Genomic DNA, 17853 nt, shown 5'->3' with positions numbered 1-17853 from the left:
ATAGTTACTGTTGAAAGCTGCTCGACCTACTTTCTTTCTTTCCACTCTTTAGTTATTACTGTGGTCAGTCCTGCAGCAGCAATATGCCACTACATGTAAACCTTAACGTTGTCTGAGCTACCTTATCGAAGATATCCTCGAGTTTGAAAAAAAAATTTTACATGGTGACGAGGCATTGGGCTACCTTAAGAGATTCATAGTACTCCTGCCTGCTGCTCCCACTTTTCTAAGCCCATTCTCTCTATCATTTTGCTATGGCCTGTCCTACGGAACCGATGTGCCACTATATGTCCACGTTAACGTCGTCACTGTTACTCCCACTACGAGTCTCTCGAGTTAGCAAATGTACCTCGCCGGATGACGACTCATTTGGCTACCTTAAGAGAGTCATAGTTACTGCAGCCAGCTGCTCCCCCTTCTTTGAATCTTTCCTCTCTTTAATTCGTACTGTGGTGTCCTGCAGAAGCGATACGCCACCACCTGTCCATGTTACCGTTGTCTGAGTTACTTCAACGACGATTTCCTCGAGTTTTCAAATAAATATCGCCGTGTGACGAGGCATTTGGCTGCCTTAAGAGAGTCATAGTTACTGTTGAAAGCTGCTCGACCTACTTTCTTTCTTCCCACTGTTTAATTATTACTGTGGTCAGTCCTGCAGGAGCAATATGACACTAAATGTAAACCTTAACGTTGTCTGAGCTACCTTATCGAAGATATCCTCGAGTTTTCAAAAAAAATTTTAAATGGTGACGAGGCATTTGGCTACCTTAAGGGAGTCATAGTACTCCTGCCTGCTGCTCCCACTTTTCTAAGCCCATTCCCTCTATCATTCTTGCTATGGCCTGTCCTACGGAACCGATGTGCCACTATATGTCCACGTTAAAGTCGTCACTGTTATTCCCACTACGAGTCTCTCGAGTTAGCAAATGTGACTCGCCGGATGACGAGGCATTTGGATACCTTAAGAGCGTCATAGTTACTGCAGGCAGCTGCTCTCCCTTCTTTGAATCTTTCCTCCCTTTAAATCGTACTGTGGTCAGTCCTGCAAAAGCGATACGCCACCACCTGTCCATGTTACCGTTGTCTGAGTTACCTCAACAACGATTTCCTCGAGTTTTCAAATAAATTTCGCCGAGTGACGAGGCATTTGGCTACCTTAAGAGAGTCATAGTTACTGTTACCAGCTGCTCGACCTACTTTCTTTCTTTCCACTCTTTAGTTATTACTGTGGTCAGTCCTGCAGCAGCAATATGCCACTACATGTAAACCTTAACGTTGTCTGAGCTACCTTATCGAAGATATCCTCGAGTTTGAAAAAAAAATTTTACATGGTGACGAGGCATTGGGCTACCTTAAGAGATTCATAGTACTCCTGCCTGCTGCTCCCACTTTTCTAAGCCCATTCTCTCTATCATTCTTGCTATGGCCTGTCCTACGGAACCGATGTGCCACTATATGTCCACGTTAACGTCGTCACTGTTACTCCCACTACGAGTCTCTCGAGTTAGCAAATGTGACTCGCCGGATGACGAGGCATTTGGCTACCTTAAGAGAGTCATAGTTACTGCAGCCAGCTGTTCCCCCTTCTTTGAATCTTTCCTCTCTTTAATTCGTACTGTGGTGTCCTGCAGAAGCGATACGCCACCACCTGTCCATGTTACCGTTGTCTGAGTTACTTCAACGACGATTTCCTCGAGTTTTCAAATAAATTTCGCCGAGTGACGAGGCATTTGGCTACCTTAAGAGAGTCATAGTTACTGCTGCCATCTGCTCGACCTACTTTCTTTCTTTCCACTCTTTAATTATTACTGTGGTCAGTCCTGCAGGAGCAATATGCCACTACATGTAAACCTTAACGTTGTCTGAGCTACCTTAACGAAAATATCCTCGAGTTTTCAAAAAAATTTTTCATGGTGACGAGGCATTTGGCTACCTTAAGGGAGTCATAGTACCCCTGCGTGCTGCTCCCACTTTTCTAAGCCCTTTCTCTCTATCATTCTTTTTGTGGCTGTCCTACAGAACCGATGTGCCACTATATGTCCACGTTAACGTCGTCTCTGTTACTCCCACTACGAGTCTCTCGAGTTAGCAAATGTGACTCTCCGGATGACGAGGCATTTGGCTACCTTAAGAGCGTCATAGTTACTGCAGCCAGCTGCTCCCCCTTCTTTGAATCTTTCCTCCCTTTAAATCGTACTGTGGTCAGTCCTGCAGAGGCGATACGCCACCACCTGTCCATGTTACCGTTGTCTGAGTTACCTCAACAACGATTTCCTCTAGTTTTCAAATAAATTTCGCCGAGTGACGATGCATTTGGCTACCTTAAGAGAGTCATAGTTACTGTTGAAAGCTGCTCGACCTACTTTCTTTCTTTCCACTCTTTAATTATTACTGTGGTCAGTCCTGCAGGAGCAATATGCCACTACATGTAAACCTTAACGTTGTCTGAGCTACCTTATCGAAGATATCCTCGAGTTTTCAAAAAAAATTTTACATGGTGACGAGGCATTTGGCTACCTTAAGGGAGTCATAGTACTCCTGCCTGCTGCTCCCACTTTTCTAAGCCCATTCTCTCTATCATTCTTGCTATGGCCTGTCCTACGGAACCGATGTGCCACTATATGTCCAAGTTAACTTCGTCACTGTTACTCCCACTACGAGTCTCTCGAGTTAGAAAATGTGACTCGCCGGATGACGAGGCATTCGGCTACCTTAAGAGCGTCATAGTTACTGCAGGCAGCTGCTCTCCCTTCTTTGAAACTTTCCTCCCTTTAAATCGTACTGTGGCCAGTCCTGCAAAAGCGATACGCCACCACCTGTCCATGTTACCGTTGTCTGAGTTACCACAACAACGATTTCCTCGAGTTTTCAAATAAATTTCGCCGAGTGACGATGCATTTGGCTACCTTAAGAGAGTCATAGTTACTGTTGAAAGCTGCTCGACCTACTTTCTTTCTTTCCACTCTTTAATTATTACTGTGGTCAGTCCTGCAGGAGCAATATGACACTAAATGTAAACCTTAACGTTGTCTGAGCTACCTTATCGAAGATATCCTCGAGTTTTCAAAAAAAATTTTAAATGGTGACGAGGCATTTGGCTACCTTAAGGGAGTCATAGTACTCCTGCCTGCTGCTCCCACTTTTCTAAGCCCATTCTCTCTATCATTCTTGCTATGGCCTGTCCTACGGAACCGATGTGCCGCTATATGTCCACGTTAACGTCGTCACTGTTACTCCCACTACGAGTCTCTCGAGTTAGCAAATGTGACTCGCCGGATGACGAGGCATTTGGATACCTTAAGAGCGTCATAGTTACTGCAGGCAGCTGCTCTCCCTTCTTTGAATCTTTCCTCCCTTTAAATCGTACTGTGGTCAGTCCTGCAAAAGCGATACGCCACCACCTGTCCATGTTACCGTTGTCTGAGTTACCTCAACAACGATTTCCTCGAGTTTTTAAATAAATTTCGCCGAGTGACGAGGCATTTGGCTACCTTAAGAGAGTCATAGTTACTGTTGCCAGCTGCTCGACCTACTTTCTTTCTTTCCACTCTTTAGTTATTACTGTGGTCAGTCCTGCAGCAGCAATATGCCACTACATGTAAACCTTAACGTTGTCTGAGCTACCTTATCGAAGATATCCTCGAGTTTTCAAAAAAAAATGTCACATGGTGACGAGGCATTTAACTACCTAAAGAGGGTCATAGTACTCCTGCCTGCTGCTCCCACTTTTCTAAGCCCATTCTCTCTATCATTCTTGCTATGGCCTGTCCTACGGAACCGATGTGCCACTATATGTCCACGTTAACGTCGTCACTGTTACTCCCACTACGAGTCTCTCGAGTTAGCAAATGTACCTCGCAGGATGACGAGCCATTTGACTACCTTAAGAGAGTCATACTTACTGCAGCCAGCTGTTCCCCCTTCTTTGAATCTTTCCTCTCTTTAATTCGTACTGTGGTCCTGCAGAAGCGATACGCCACCACCTGTCCATGTTACCGTTGTCTGAGTTACTTCAACGACGATTTCCTCGAGTTTTCAAATAAATTTCGCCGAGTGACGAGGCATTTGGCTACCTTAAGAGAGTCATAGTTACTGCTGCCATCTGCCTGACCTACTTTCTTTCTTTCCACTCTTTAATTATTACTGTGGTCAGTCCTGCAGGAGCAATATGCCACTACATGTAAACCTTAACGTTGTCTGAGCTACCTTAACGAAAATATCCTCGAGTTTTCAAAAAAAATTTTTCATGGTACCAAGGCATTTGGCTACCTTAAGGGAGTCATAGTACCCCTGCCTGCTGCTCCCACTTTTCTAAGCCCTTTCTCTCTATCATTCTTGCTATGGCTGTCCTACAGAACCGATGTGCCACTATATGTCCACGTTAACGTCGTCACTGTTACTCCCACTACGAGTCTCTCGAGTTACAAATGTACCTCGCCGGATGACGACTCATTTGGCTACCTTAAGAGAGTCATAGTTACTGCAGCCAGCTGCTCCCCCTTCTTTGAATCTTTCCTCTCTTTAATTCGTACTGTGGTGTCCTGCAGAAGCGATACGCCACCACCTGTCCATGTTACCGTTGTCTGAGTTACTTCAACGACGATTTCCTCGAGTTTTCAAATAAATATCGCCGAGTGACGAGGCATTTGGCTACCTTAAGAGAGTCATAGTTACTGCTGCCAGCTGCTCGACCAACTTTCTTTCTTTCCACTCTTTAATTATTACTGTGGTCAGTCCTGCAGGAGCAATATGCCACTACATGTAAACCTTAACGTTGTCTGAGCTACCTTATCGAAGATATCCTCGAGTTTTCAAAAAAAAATGTCACATGGTGACGAGGCATTTAACTACCTAAAGAGAGTCATAGTACTCCTGCCTGCTGCTCCCACTTTTCTAAGCCCATTCTCTCTATCATTCTTGCTATGGCCTGTCCTACGGAACCGATGTGCCACTATATGTCCACGTTAACGTCGTCACTGTTACTCCCACTACGAGTCTCTCGAGTTTGCAAATGTACCTCGCAGGATGACGAGCCATTTGACTACCTTAAGAGAGTCATAGTTACTGCAGCCAGCTCCTCTCCCTTCTTTGAATCTTTCCTCCCTTTAAATCGTACTGTGGTCAGTCCTGCAAAAGCGATACGCCACCACCTGTCCATGTTACCGTTGTCTGAGTTACCTCAACAACGATTTCCTCGAGTTTTCAAATAAATTTCGCCGAGTGACGAGGCATTTGGCTACCTTAAGAGAGTCATAGTTACTGTTGCCAGCTGCTCGACCTACTTTCTTTCTTTCCACTCTTTAGTTATTACTGTGGTCAGTCCTGCAGCAGCAATATGCCACTACATGTAAACCTTAACGTTGTCTGAGCTACCTTATCGAAGATATCCTCGAGTTTGAAAAAAAAATTTTACATGGTGACGAGGCATTGGGCTACCTTAAGAGATTCATAGTACTCCTGCCTGCTGCTCCCACTTTTCTAAGCCCATTCTCTCTATCATTTTGCTATGGCCTGTCCTACGGAACCGATGTGCCACTATATGTCCACGTTAACGTCGTCACTGTTACTCCCACTACGAGTCTCTCGAGTTAGCAAATGTACCTCGCCGGATGACGACTCATTTGGCTACCTTAAGAGAGTCATAGTTACTGCAGCCAGCTGCTCCCCCTTCTTTGAATCTTTCCTCTCTTTAATTCGTACTGTGGTGTCCTGCAGAAGCGATACGCCACCACCTGTCCATGTTACCGTTGTCTGAGTTACTTCAACGACGATTTCCTCGAGTTTTCAAATAAATATCGCCGAGTGACGAGGCATTTGGCTACCTTAAGAGAGTCATAGTTACTGCTGCCAGCTGCTCGACCAACTTTCTTTCTTTCCACTCTTTAATTATTACTGTGGTCAGTCCTGCAGGAGCAATATGCCACTACATGTAAACCTTAACGTTGTCTGAGCTACCTTATCGAAGATATCCTCGAGTTTTCAAAAAAAAATGTCACATGGTGACGAGGCATTTAACTACCTAAAGAGAGTCATAGTACTCCTGCCTGCTGCTCCCACTTTTCTAAGCCCATTCTCTCTATCATTCTTGCTATGGCCTGTCCTACGGAACCGATGTGCCACTATATGTCCACGTTAACGTCGTCACTGTTACTCCCACTACGAGTCTCTCGAGTTAGCAAATGTACCTCGCAGGATGACGAGCCATTTGACTACCTTAAGAGAGTCATAGTTACTGCAGCCAGCTGTTCCCCCTTCTTTGAATCTTTCCTCTCTTTAATTCGTACTGTGGTGTCCTGCAAAAGCGATACGCCACCACCTGTCCATGTTACCGTTGTCTGAGTTACCACAACAACGATTTCCTCGAGTTTTCAAATAAATTTCGCCGAGTGACGATGCATTTGGCTACCTTAAGAGAGTCATAGTTACTGTTGAAAGCTGCTCGACCTACTTTCTTTCTTTCCACTCTTTAATTATTACTGTGGTCAGTCCTGCAGGAGCAATATGACACTAAATGTAAACCTTAACGTTGTCTGAGCTACCTTATCGAAGATATCCTCGAGTTTTCAAAAAAAATTTTAAATGGTGACGAGGCATTTGGCTACCTTAAGGGAGTCATAGTACTCCTGCCTGCTGCTCCCACTTTTCTAAGCCCATTCTCTCTATCATTCTTGCTATGGCCTGTCCTACGGAACCGATGTGCCGCTATATGTCCACGTTAACGTCGTCACTGTTACTCCCACTACGAGTCTCTCGAGTTAGCAAATGTGACTCGCCGGATGACGAGGCATTTGGATACCTTAAGAGCGTCATAGTTACTGCAGGCAGCTGCTCTCCCTTCTTTGAATCTTTCCTCCCTTTAAATCGTACTGTGGTCAGTCCTGCAAAAGCGATACGCCACCACCTGTCCATGTTACCGTTGTCTGAGTTACCTCAACAACGATTTCCTCGAGTTTTTAAATAAATTTCGCCGAGTGACGAGGCATTTGGCTACCTTAAGAGAGTCATAGTTACTGTTGCCAGCTGCTCGACCTACTTTCTTTCTTTCCACTCTTTAGTTATTACTGTGGTCAGTCCTGCAGCAGCAATATGCCACTACATGTAAACCTTAACGTTGTCTGAGCTACCTTATCGAAGATATCCTCGAGTTTTCAAAAAAAAATGTCACATGGTGACGAGGCATTTAACTACCTAAAGAGGGTCATAGTACTCCTGCCTGCTGCTCCCACTTTTCTAAGCCCATTCTCTCTATCATTCTTGCTATGGCCTGTCCTACGGAACCGATGTGCCACTATATGTCCACGTTAACGTCGTCACTGTTACTCCCACTACGAGTCTCTCGAGTTAGCAAATGTACCTCGCAGGATGACGAGCCATTTGACTACCTTAAGAGAGTCATACTTACTGCAGCCAGCTGTTCCCCCTTCTTTGAATCTTTCCTCTCTTTAATTCGTACTGTGGTCCTGCAGAAGCGATACGCCACCACCTGTCCATGTTACCGTTGTCTGAGTTACTTCAACGACGATTTCCTCGAGTTTTCAAATAAATTTCGCCGAGTGACGAGGCATTTGGCTACCTTAAGAGAGTCATAGTTACTGCTGCCATCTGCCTGACCTACTTTCTTTCTTTCCACTCTTTAATTATTACTGTGGTCAGTCCTGCAGGAGCAATATGCCACTACATGTAAACCTTAACGTTGTCTGAGCTACCTTAACGAAAATATCCTCGAGTTTTCAAAAAAAATTTTTCATGGTACCAAGGCATTTGGCTACCTTAAGGGAGTCATAGTACCCCTGCCTGCTGCTCCCACTTTTCTAAGCCCTTTCTCTCTATCATTCTTGCTATGGCTGTCCTACAGAACCGATGTGCCACTATATGTCCACGTTAACGTCGTCACTGTTACTCCCACTACGAGTCTCTCGAGTTACAAATGTACCTCGCCGGATGACGACTCATTTGGCTACCTTAAGAGAGTCATAGTTACTGCAGCCAGCTGCTCCCCCTTCTTTGAATCTTTCCTCTCTTTAATTCGTACTGTGGTGTCCTGCAGAAGCGATACGCCACCACCTGTCCATGTTACCGTTGTCTGAGTTACTTCAACGACGATTTCCTCGAGTTTTCAAATAAATATCGCCGAGTGACGAGGCATTTGGCTACCTTAAGAGAGTCTTAGTTACTGCTGCCAGCTGCTCGACCAACTTTCTTTCTTTCCACTCTTTAATTATTACTGTGGTCAGTCCTGCAGGAGCAATATGCCACTACATGTAAACCTTAACGTTGTCTGAGCTACCTTATCGAAGATATCCTCGAGTTTTCAAAAAAAAATGTCACATGGTGACGAGGCATTTAACTACCTAAAGAGAGTCATAGTACTCCTGCCTGCTGCTCCCACTTTTCTAAGCCCATTCTCTCTATCATTCTTGCTATGGCCTGTCCTACGGAACCGATGTGCCACTATATGTCCACGTTAACGTCGTCACTGTTACTCCCACTACGAGTCTCTCGAGTTTGCAAATGTACCTCGCAGGATGACGAGCCATTTGACTACCTTAAGAGAGTCATAGTTACTGCAGCCAGCTCCTCTCCCTTCTTTGAATCTTTCCTCCCTTTAAATCGTACTGTGGTCAGTCCTGCAAAAGCGATACGCCACCACCTGTCCATGTTACCGTTGTCTGAGTTACCTCAACAACGATTTCCTCGAGTTTTCAAATAAATTTCGCCGAGTGACGAGGCATTTGGCTACCTTAAGAGAGTCATAGTTACTGTTGCCAGCTGCTCGACCTACTTTCTTTCTTTCCACTCTTTAGTTATTACTGTGGTCAGTCCTGCAGCAGCAATATGCCACTACATGTAAACCTTAACGTTGTCTGAGCTACCTTATCGAAGATATCCTCGAGTTTGAAAAAAAAATTTTACATGGTGACGAGGCATTGGGCTACCTTAAGAGATTCATAGTACTCCTGCCTGCTGCTCCCACTTTTCTAAGCCCATTCTCTCTATCATTTTGCTATGGCCTGTCCTACGGAACCGATGTGCCACTATATGTCCACGTTAACGTCGTCACTGTTACTCCCACTACGAGTCTCTCGAGTTAGCAAATGTACCTCGCCGGATGACGACTCATTTGGCTACCTTAAGAGAGTCATAGTTACTGCAGCCAGCTGCTCCCCCTTCTTTGAATCTTTCCTCTCTTTAATTCGTACTGTGGTGTCCTGCAGAAGCGATACGCCACCACCTGTCCATGTTACCGTTGTCTGAGTTACTTCAACGACGATTTCCTCGAGTTTTCAAATAAATATCGCCGAGTGACGAGGCATTTGGCTACCTTAAGAGAGTCATAGTTACTGCTGCCAGCTGCTCGACCAACTTTCTTTCTTTCCACTCTTTAATTATTACTGTGGTCAGTCCTGCAGGAGCAATATGCCACTACATGTAAACCTTAACGTTGTCTGAGCTACCTTATCGAAGATATCCTCGAGTTTTCAAAAAAAAATGTCACATGGTGACGAGGCATTTAACTACCTAAAGAGAGTCATAGTACTCCTGCCTGCTGCTCCCACTTTTCTAAGCCCATTCTCTCTATCATTCTTGCTATGGCCTGTCCTACGGAACCGATGTGCCACTATATGTCCACGTTAACGTCGTCACTGTTACTCCCACTACGAGTCTCTCGAGTTAGCAAATGTACCTCGCAGGATGACGAGCCATTTGACTACCTTAAGAGAGTCATAGTTACTGCAGCCAGCTGTTCCCCCTTCTTTGAATCTTTCCTCTCTTTAATTCGTACTGTGGTGTCCTGCAGAAGCGATACGCCACCACCTGTCCATGTTACCGTTGTCTGAGTTACCTCAACAACGATTTCCTTGAGTTTTCAAATAAATTTCGCCGAGTGACGATGCATTTGGCTACCTTAAGAGAGTCATAGTTACTGTTGAAAGCTGCTCGACCTACTTTCTTTCTTTCCACTCTTTAATTATTACTGTGGTCAGTCCTGCAGGAGCAATATGCCACTACATGTAAACCTTAACGTTGTCTGTGCTACCTTTTCGAAGATATCCTCGAGTTTTCAAAAAAAAATTTAAATGGTGACGAGGCATTTGGCTACCTTAAGGGAGTCATAGTACTCCTGCCTGCTGCTCCCACTTTTCTAAGCCCATTCCCTCTATCATTCTTGCTATGGCCTGTCCTACGGAACCGATGTGCCACTATATGTCCACGTTAACGTCGTCACTGTTATTCCCACTACGAGTCTCTCGAGTTAGCAAATGTGACTCGCCGGATGACGAGGCATTTGGATACCTTAAGAGCGTCATAGTTACTGCAGGCAGCTGCTCTCCCTTCTTTGAATCTTTCCTCCCTTTAAATCGTACTGTGGTCAGTCCTGCAAAAGCGATACGCCACCACCTGTCCATGTTACCGTTGTCTGAGTTACCTCAACAACGATTTCCTCGAGTTTTCAAATAAATTTCGCCGAGTGACGAGGCATTTGGCTACCTTAAGAGAGTCATAGTTACTGTTGCCAGCTGCTCGACCTACTTTCTTTCTTTCCACTCTTTAGTTATTACTGTGGTCAGTCCTGCAGCAGCAATATGCCACTACATGTAAACCTTAACGTTGTCTGAGCTACCTTATCGAAGATATCCTCGAGTTTGAAAAAAAAATTTTACATGGTGACGAGGCATTGGGCTACCTTAAGAGATTCATAGTACTCCTGCCTGCTGCTCCCACTTTTCTAAGCCCATTCTCTCTATCATTCTTGCTATGGCCTGTCCTACGGAACCGATGTGCCACTATATGTCCACGTTAACGTCGTCACTGTTACTCCCACTACGAGTCTCTCGAGTTAGCAAATGTACCTCGCCGGATGACGACTCATTTGGCTACCTTAAGAGAGTCATAGTTACTGCAGCCAGCTGCTCCCCCTTCTTTGAATCTTTCCTCTCTTTAATTCGTACTGTGGTGTCCTGCAGAAGCGATACGCCACCACCTGTCCATGTTACCGTTGTCTGAGTTACTTCAACGACGATTTCCTCGAGTTTTCAAATAAATATCGCCGAGTGACGAGGCATTTGGCTACCTTAAGAGAGTCATAGTTACTGCTGCCAGCTGCTCGACCAACTTTCTATCTTTCCACTCTTTAATTATTACTGTGGTCAGTCCTGCAGGAGCAATATGCCACTACATGTAAACCTTAACGTTGTCTGAGCTACCTTATCGAAGATATCCTCGAGTTTTCAAAAAAAAATGTCACATGGTGACGAGGCATTTAACTACCTAAAGAGAGTCATAGTACTCCTGCCTGCTGCTCCCACTTTTCTAAGCCCATTCTCTCTATCATTCTTGCTATGGCCTGTCCTACGGAACCGATGTGCCACTATATGTCCACGTTAACGTCGTCACTGTTATTCCCACTACGAGTCTCTCGAGTTAGCAAATGTGACTCGCCGGATGACGAGGCATTTGGATACCTTAAGAGCGTCATAGTTACTGCAGGCAGCTGCTCTCCCTTCTTTGAATCTTTCCTCCCTTTAAATCGTACTGTGGTCAGTCCTGCAAAAGCGATACGCCACCACCTGTCCATGTTACCGTTGTCTGAGTTACCTCAACAACGATTTCCTCGAGTTTTCAAATAAATTTCGCCGAGTGACGAGGCATTTGGCTACCTTAAGAGAGTCATAGTTACTGTTGCCAGCTGCTCGACCTACTTTCTTTCTTTCCACTCTTTAGTTATTACTGTGGTCAGTCCTGCAGCAGCAATATGCCACTACATGTAAACCTTAACGTTGTCTGAGCTACCTTATCGAAGATATCCTCGAGTTTGAAAAAAAAATTTTACATGGTGACGAGGCATTGGGCTACCTTAAGAGATTCATAGTACTCCTGCCTGCTGCTCCCACTTTTCTAAGCCCATTCTCTCTATCATTCTTGCTATGGCCTGTCCTACGGAACCGATGTGCCACTATATGTCCACGTTAACGTCGTCACTGTTACTCCCACTACGAGTCTCTCGAGTTAGCAAATGTACCTCGCCGGATGAAGAAGCATTTGGCTACCTTAAGAGAGTCATAGTTACTGCAGCCAGCTGCTCCCCCTTCTTTGAATCTTTCCTCTCTTTAATTCGTACCTTGGTGTCCTGCAGAAGCGATACGCCACCACCTGTCCATGTTACCGTTGTCTGAGTTACTTCAACGACGATTTCCTCGAGTTTTCAAATAAATTTCGCCGAGTGACGAGGCATTTGGCTACCTTAAGAGAGTCATAGTTACTGCTGCCAGCTGCTCGACCAACTTTCTTTCTTTCCACTCTTTAATTATTACTGTGGTCAGTCCTGCAGGAGCAATATGCCACTACATGTAAACCTTAACGTTGTCTGAGCCACCTTATCGAAGATATCCTCGAGTTTTCAAAAAAAAATGTCACATGGTGACGAGGCACTTAACTACCTAAAGAGAGTCATAGTACTCCTGCGTGCTTCTCCCACTTTTCTAAGCCCTTTCTCTCTATCATTCTTTTTGTGGCTGTCCTACAGAACCGATGTGCCACTATATGTCCACGTTAACGTCGTCTCTGTTACTCCCACTACGAGTCTCTCGAGTTAGCAAATGTGACTCTCCGGATGACGAGGCATTTGGCTACCTTAAGAGCGTCATAGTTACTGCAGCCAGCTGCTCCCCCTTCTTTGAATCTTTCCTCCCTTTAAATCGTACTGTGGTCAGTCCTGCAGAGGCGATACGCCACCACCTGTCCATGTTACCGTTGTCTGAGTTACCTCAACAACGATTTCCTCTAGTTTTCAAATAAATTTCGCCGAGTGACGATGCATTTGGCTACCTTAAGAGAGTCATAGTTACTGTTGAAAGCTGCTCGACCTACTTTCTTTCTTTCCACTCTTTAATTATTACTGTGGTCAGTCCTGCAGGAGCAATATGCCACTACATGTAAACCTTAACGTTGTCTGAGCTACCTTATCGAAGATATCCTCGAGTTTTCAAAAAAAATTTTACATGGTGACGAGGCATTTGGCTACCTTAAGGGAGTCATAGTACTCCTGCCTGCTGCTCCCACTTTTCTAAGCCCATTCTCTCTATCATTCTTGCTATGGCCTGTCCTACGGAACCGATGTGCCACTATATGTCCAAGTTAACTTCGTCACTGTTACTCCCACTACGAGTCTCTCGAGTTAGAAAATGTGACTCGCCGGATGACGAGGCATTTGGCTACCTTAAGAGCGTCATAGTTACTGCAGGCAGCTGCTCACCCTTCTTTGAAACTTTCCTCCCTTTAAATCGTACTGTGGCCAGTCCTGCAAAAGCGATACGCCACCACCTGTCCATGTTACCGTTGTCTGAGTTACCTCAACAACGATTTCCTCGAGTTTTCAAATAAATTTCGCCGAGTGACGATGCATTTGGCTACCTTAAGAGAGTCATAGTTACTGTTGAAAGCTGCTCGACCTACTTTCTTTCTTTCCACTCTTTAATTATTACTGTGGTCAGTCCTGCAGGAGCAATATGACACTAAATGTAAACCTTAACGTTGTCTGAGCTACCTTATCGAAGATATCCTCGAGTTTTCAAAAAAAATTTTAAATGGTGACGAGGCAATTGGCTACCTTAAGGGAGTCATAGTACTCCTGCCTGCTGCTCCCACTTTTCTAAGCCCATTCTCTCTATCATTCTTGCTATGGCCTGTCCTACGGAACCGATGTGCCACTATATGTCCACGTTAACGTCGTCACTGTTACTCCCACTACGAGTCTCTCGAGTTAGCAAATGTGACTCGCCGGATGACGAGGCATTTGGATACCTTAAGAGCGTCATAGTTACTGCAGGCAGCTGCTCTCCCTTCTTTGAATCTTTCCTCCCTTTAAATCGTACTGTGGTCAGTCCTGCAAAAGCGATACGCCACCACCTGTCCATGTTACCGTTGTCTGAGTTACCTCAACAACGATTTCCTCGAGTTTTTAAATAAATTTCGCCGAGTGACGAGGCATTTGGCTACCTTAAGAGAGTCATAGTTACTGTTGCCAGCTGCTCGACCTACTTTCTTTCTTTCCACTCTTTAGTTATTACTGTGGTCAGTCCTGCAGCAGCAATATGCCACTACATGTAAACCTTAACGTTGTCTGAGCTACCTTATCGAAGATATCCTCGAGTTTTCAAAAAAAAATGTCACATGGTGACGAGGCATTTAACTACCTAAAGAGAGTCATAGTACTCCTGCCTGCTGCTCCCACTTTTCTAAGCCCATTCTCTCTATCATTCTTGCTATGGCCTGTCCTACGGAACCGATGTGCCACTATATGTCCACGTTAACGTCGTCACTGTTACTCCCACTACGAGTCTCTCGAGTTAGCAAATGTACCTCGCAGGATGACGAGCCATTTGACTACTTTAAGAGAGTCATAGTTACTGCAGCCAGCTGTTCCCCCTTCTTTGAATCTTTCCTCTCTTTAATTCGTACTGTGGTCCTGCAGAAGCGATACGCCACCACCTGTCCATGTTACCGTTGTCTGAGTTACTTCAACGACGATTTCCTCGAGTTTTCAAACAAATTTCGCCGAGTGACGAGGCATTTGGCTACCTTAAGAGAGTCATAGTTACTGCTGCCATCTGCCTGACCTACTTTCTTTCTTTCCACTCTTTAATTATTACTGTGGTCAGTCCTGCAGGAGCAATATGCCACTACATGTAAACCTTAACGTTGTCTGAGCTACCTTAACGAAAATATCCTCGAGTTTTCAAAAAAAATTTTTCATGGTACCAAGGCATTTGGCTACCTTAAGGGAGTCATAGTACCCCTGCCTGCTGCTCCCACTTTTCTAAGCCCTTTCTCTCTATCATTCTTGCTATGGCTGTCCTACAGAATCGATGTGCCACTATATGTCCACGTTAACGTCGTCTCTGTTACTCCCACTACGAGTCTCTCGAGTTAGCAAATGTGACTCTCCGGATGACGAGGCATTTGGCTATCTTAAGAGCGTCATAGTTACTGCAGCCAGCTTCTCCCCCTTCTTTGAATCTTTCCTCCCTTTAAATCGTACTGTGGTCAGTCCTGCAGAGGCGATACGCCACCACCTGTCCATGTTACCGTTGTCTGAGTTACCTCAACAACGATTTCCTCTAGTTTTCAAATAAATTTCGCCGAGTGACGATGCATTTGGCTACCTTAAGAGAGTCATAGTTACTGTTGAAAGCTGCTCGACCTACTTTCTTTCTTTCCACTCTTTAATTATTACTGTGGTCAGTCCTGCAGGAGCAATATGCCACTACATGTAAACCTTAACGTTGTCTGAGCTACCTTATCGAAGATATCCTCGAGTTTTCAAAAAAAATTTTACATGGTGACGAGGCATTTGGCTACCTTAAGGGAGTCATAGTACTCCTGCCTGCTGCTCCCACTTTTCTAAGCCCATTCTCTCTATCATTCTTGCTATGGCCTGTCCTACGGAACCGATGTGCCACTATATGTCCACGTTAACGTCGTCTCTGTTACTCCCACTACGAGTCTCTCGAGTTAGCAAATGTGACTCGCCGGATGACGAGGCATTTGGATACCTTAAGAGCGTCATAGTTACTGCAGGCAGCTGCTCTCCCTTCTTTGAATCTTTCCTCCCTTTAAATCGTACTGTGGTCAGTCCTGCAGAGGCGATACGCCACCACCTGTCCATGTTACCGTTGTCTGAGTTACCTCAACAACGATGTCCTCGAGTTTTCAAATAAATTTCGCCGAGTGACGAGGCATTTGGCTACCTTAAGAGAGTTATAGTTACTGTTGCCAGCTGCTCGACCTACTTTCTTTCTTTCCACTCTTTAGTTATTACTGTGGTCAGTCCTGCAGCAGCAATATGCCACTACATGTAAACCTTAACGTTGTCTGAGCTACCTTATCGAAGATATCCTCGAGTTTGAAAAAAAAATTTTACATCTTGACGAGGTATTGGGCTACCTTAAGAGATTCATAGTACTCGTGCCTGCTGCTCCCACTTTTCTAAGCCCATTCTCTCTATCATTCTTGCTATGGCCTGTCCTACGGAACCGATGTGCCACTATATGTCCACGTTAACGTCGTCACTGTTACTCCCACTACGAGTCTCTCGAGTTAGCAAATGTACCTCGCCGGATGACGACTCATTTGGCTACCTTAAGAGAGTCATAGTTACTGCAGCCAGCTGCTCCCCCTTCTTTGAATCTTTCCTCTCTTTAATTCGTACTGTGGTGTCCTGCAGAAGCGATACGCCACCACCTGTCCATGTTACCGTTGTCTGAGTTACTTCAACGACGATTTCCTCGAGTTTTCAAATAAATTTCGCCGAGTGACGAGGCATTTGGCTACCTTAAGAGAGTCATAGTTACTGCTGCCAGCTGCTCGACCAACTTTCTTTCGTTCCACTCTTTAATTATTACTGTGGTCAGTCCTGCAGGAGCAATACGCCACTACATGTAAACCTTAACGTTGTCTGAGCTACCTTATCGAAGATATCCTCGAGTTTTCAAAAAAAAATGTCACATGGTGACGAGGCATTTAACTACCTAAAGAGAGTCATAGTACTCCTGCCTGCTGCTCCCACTTTTCTAAGCCCATTCTCTCTATCATTCTTGCTATGGCCTGTCCTACGGAACCGATGTGCCACTATATGTCCACGTTAACGTCGTCACTGTTACTCCCACTACGAGTCTCTCGAGTTAGCAAATGTACCTCGCAGGATGACGAGCCATTTGACTACCTTAAGAGAGTCATAGTTACTGCAGCCAGCTGCTCCCCCTTCTTTGAATCTTTCCTCTCTATAATTCGTACTGTGGTGTCCTGCAGAAGCGATACGCCACCACCTGTCCATGTTACCGTTGTCTGAGTTACTTCAACGACGATTTCCTCGAGTTTTCAAATAAATTTCGCCGAGTGACGAGGCATTTGGCTACCTTAAGAGAGTCATAGTTACTGCTGCCATCTGCCTGACCTACTTTCTTTCTTTCCACTCTTTAATTATTACTGTGGTCAGTCCTGCAGGGGCAATATGCCACTACATGTAAACCTTAACGTTGTCTGTGCTACCTTAACGAAAATATCCTCGAGTTTTCAAAAAAAATTTTTCATGGTACCAAGGCATTTGGCTACCTTAAGGGAGTCATAGTACCCCTGCCTGCTGCTCCCACTTTTCTAAGCCCTTTCTCTCTATCATTCTTGCTATGGCTGTCCTACAGAACCGATGTGCCACTATATGTCCACGTTAACGTCGTCTCTGTTACTCCCACTACGAGTCTCTCGAGTTAGCAAATGTGACTCTCCGGATGACGAGGCATTTGGCTATCTTAAGAGCGTCATAGTTACTGCAGCCAGCTGCTCCCCCTTCTTTGAATCTTTCCTCCCTTTAAATCGTACTGTGGTCAGTCCTGCAGAGGCGATACGCCACCACCTGTCCATGTTACCGTTGTCTGAGTTACCTCAACAACGATTTCCTCTAGTTTTCAAATAAATTTCGCCGAGTGACGATGCATTTGGCTACCTTAAGAGAGTCATAGTTACTGTTGAAAGCTGCTCGACCTACTTTCTTTCTTTCCACTCTTTAATTATTACTGTGGTCAGTCCTTCAGGAGCAATATGCCACTACATGTAAACCTTAACGTTGTCTGACCAACCTTATCGAAGATATCCTCGAGTTTTCAAAAAAAATTTTACATGGTGACGAGGCATTTGGCTACCTTAAGGGAGTCATAGTACTCCTGCCTGCTGCTCCCACTTTTCTAAGCCCATTCTCTCTATCATTCTTGCTATGGCCTGTCCTACGGAACCGATGTGCCACTATATGTCCAAGTTAACTTCGTCACTGTTACTCCCACTACGAGTCTCTCGAGTTAG

This window comes from Schistocerca serialis, unplaced genomic scaffold (genome assembly GCF_023864345.2).
Source record: "Schistocerca serialis cubense isolate TAMUIC-IGC-003099 unplaced genomic scaffold, iqSchSeri2.2 HiC_scaffold_1353, whole genome shotgun sequence".
Classification (NCBI taxonomy): Eukaryota; Metazoa; Arthropoda; class Insecta; order Orthoptera; family Acrididae; genus Schistocerca; species Schistocerca serialis.
This window is presented reverse-complemented; position numbering follows the sequence as displayed.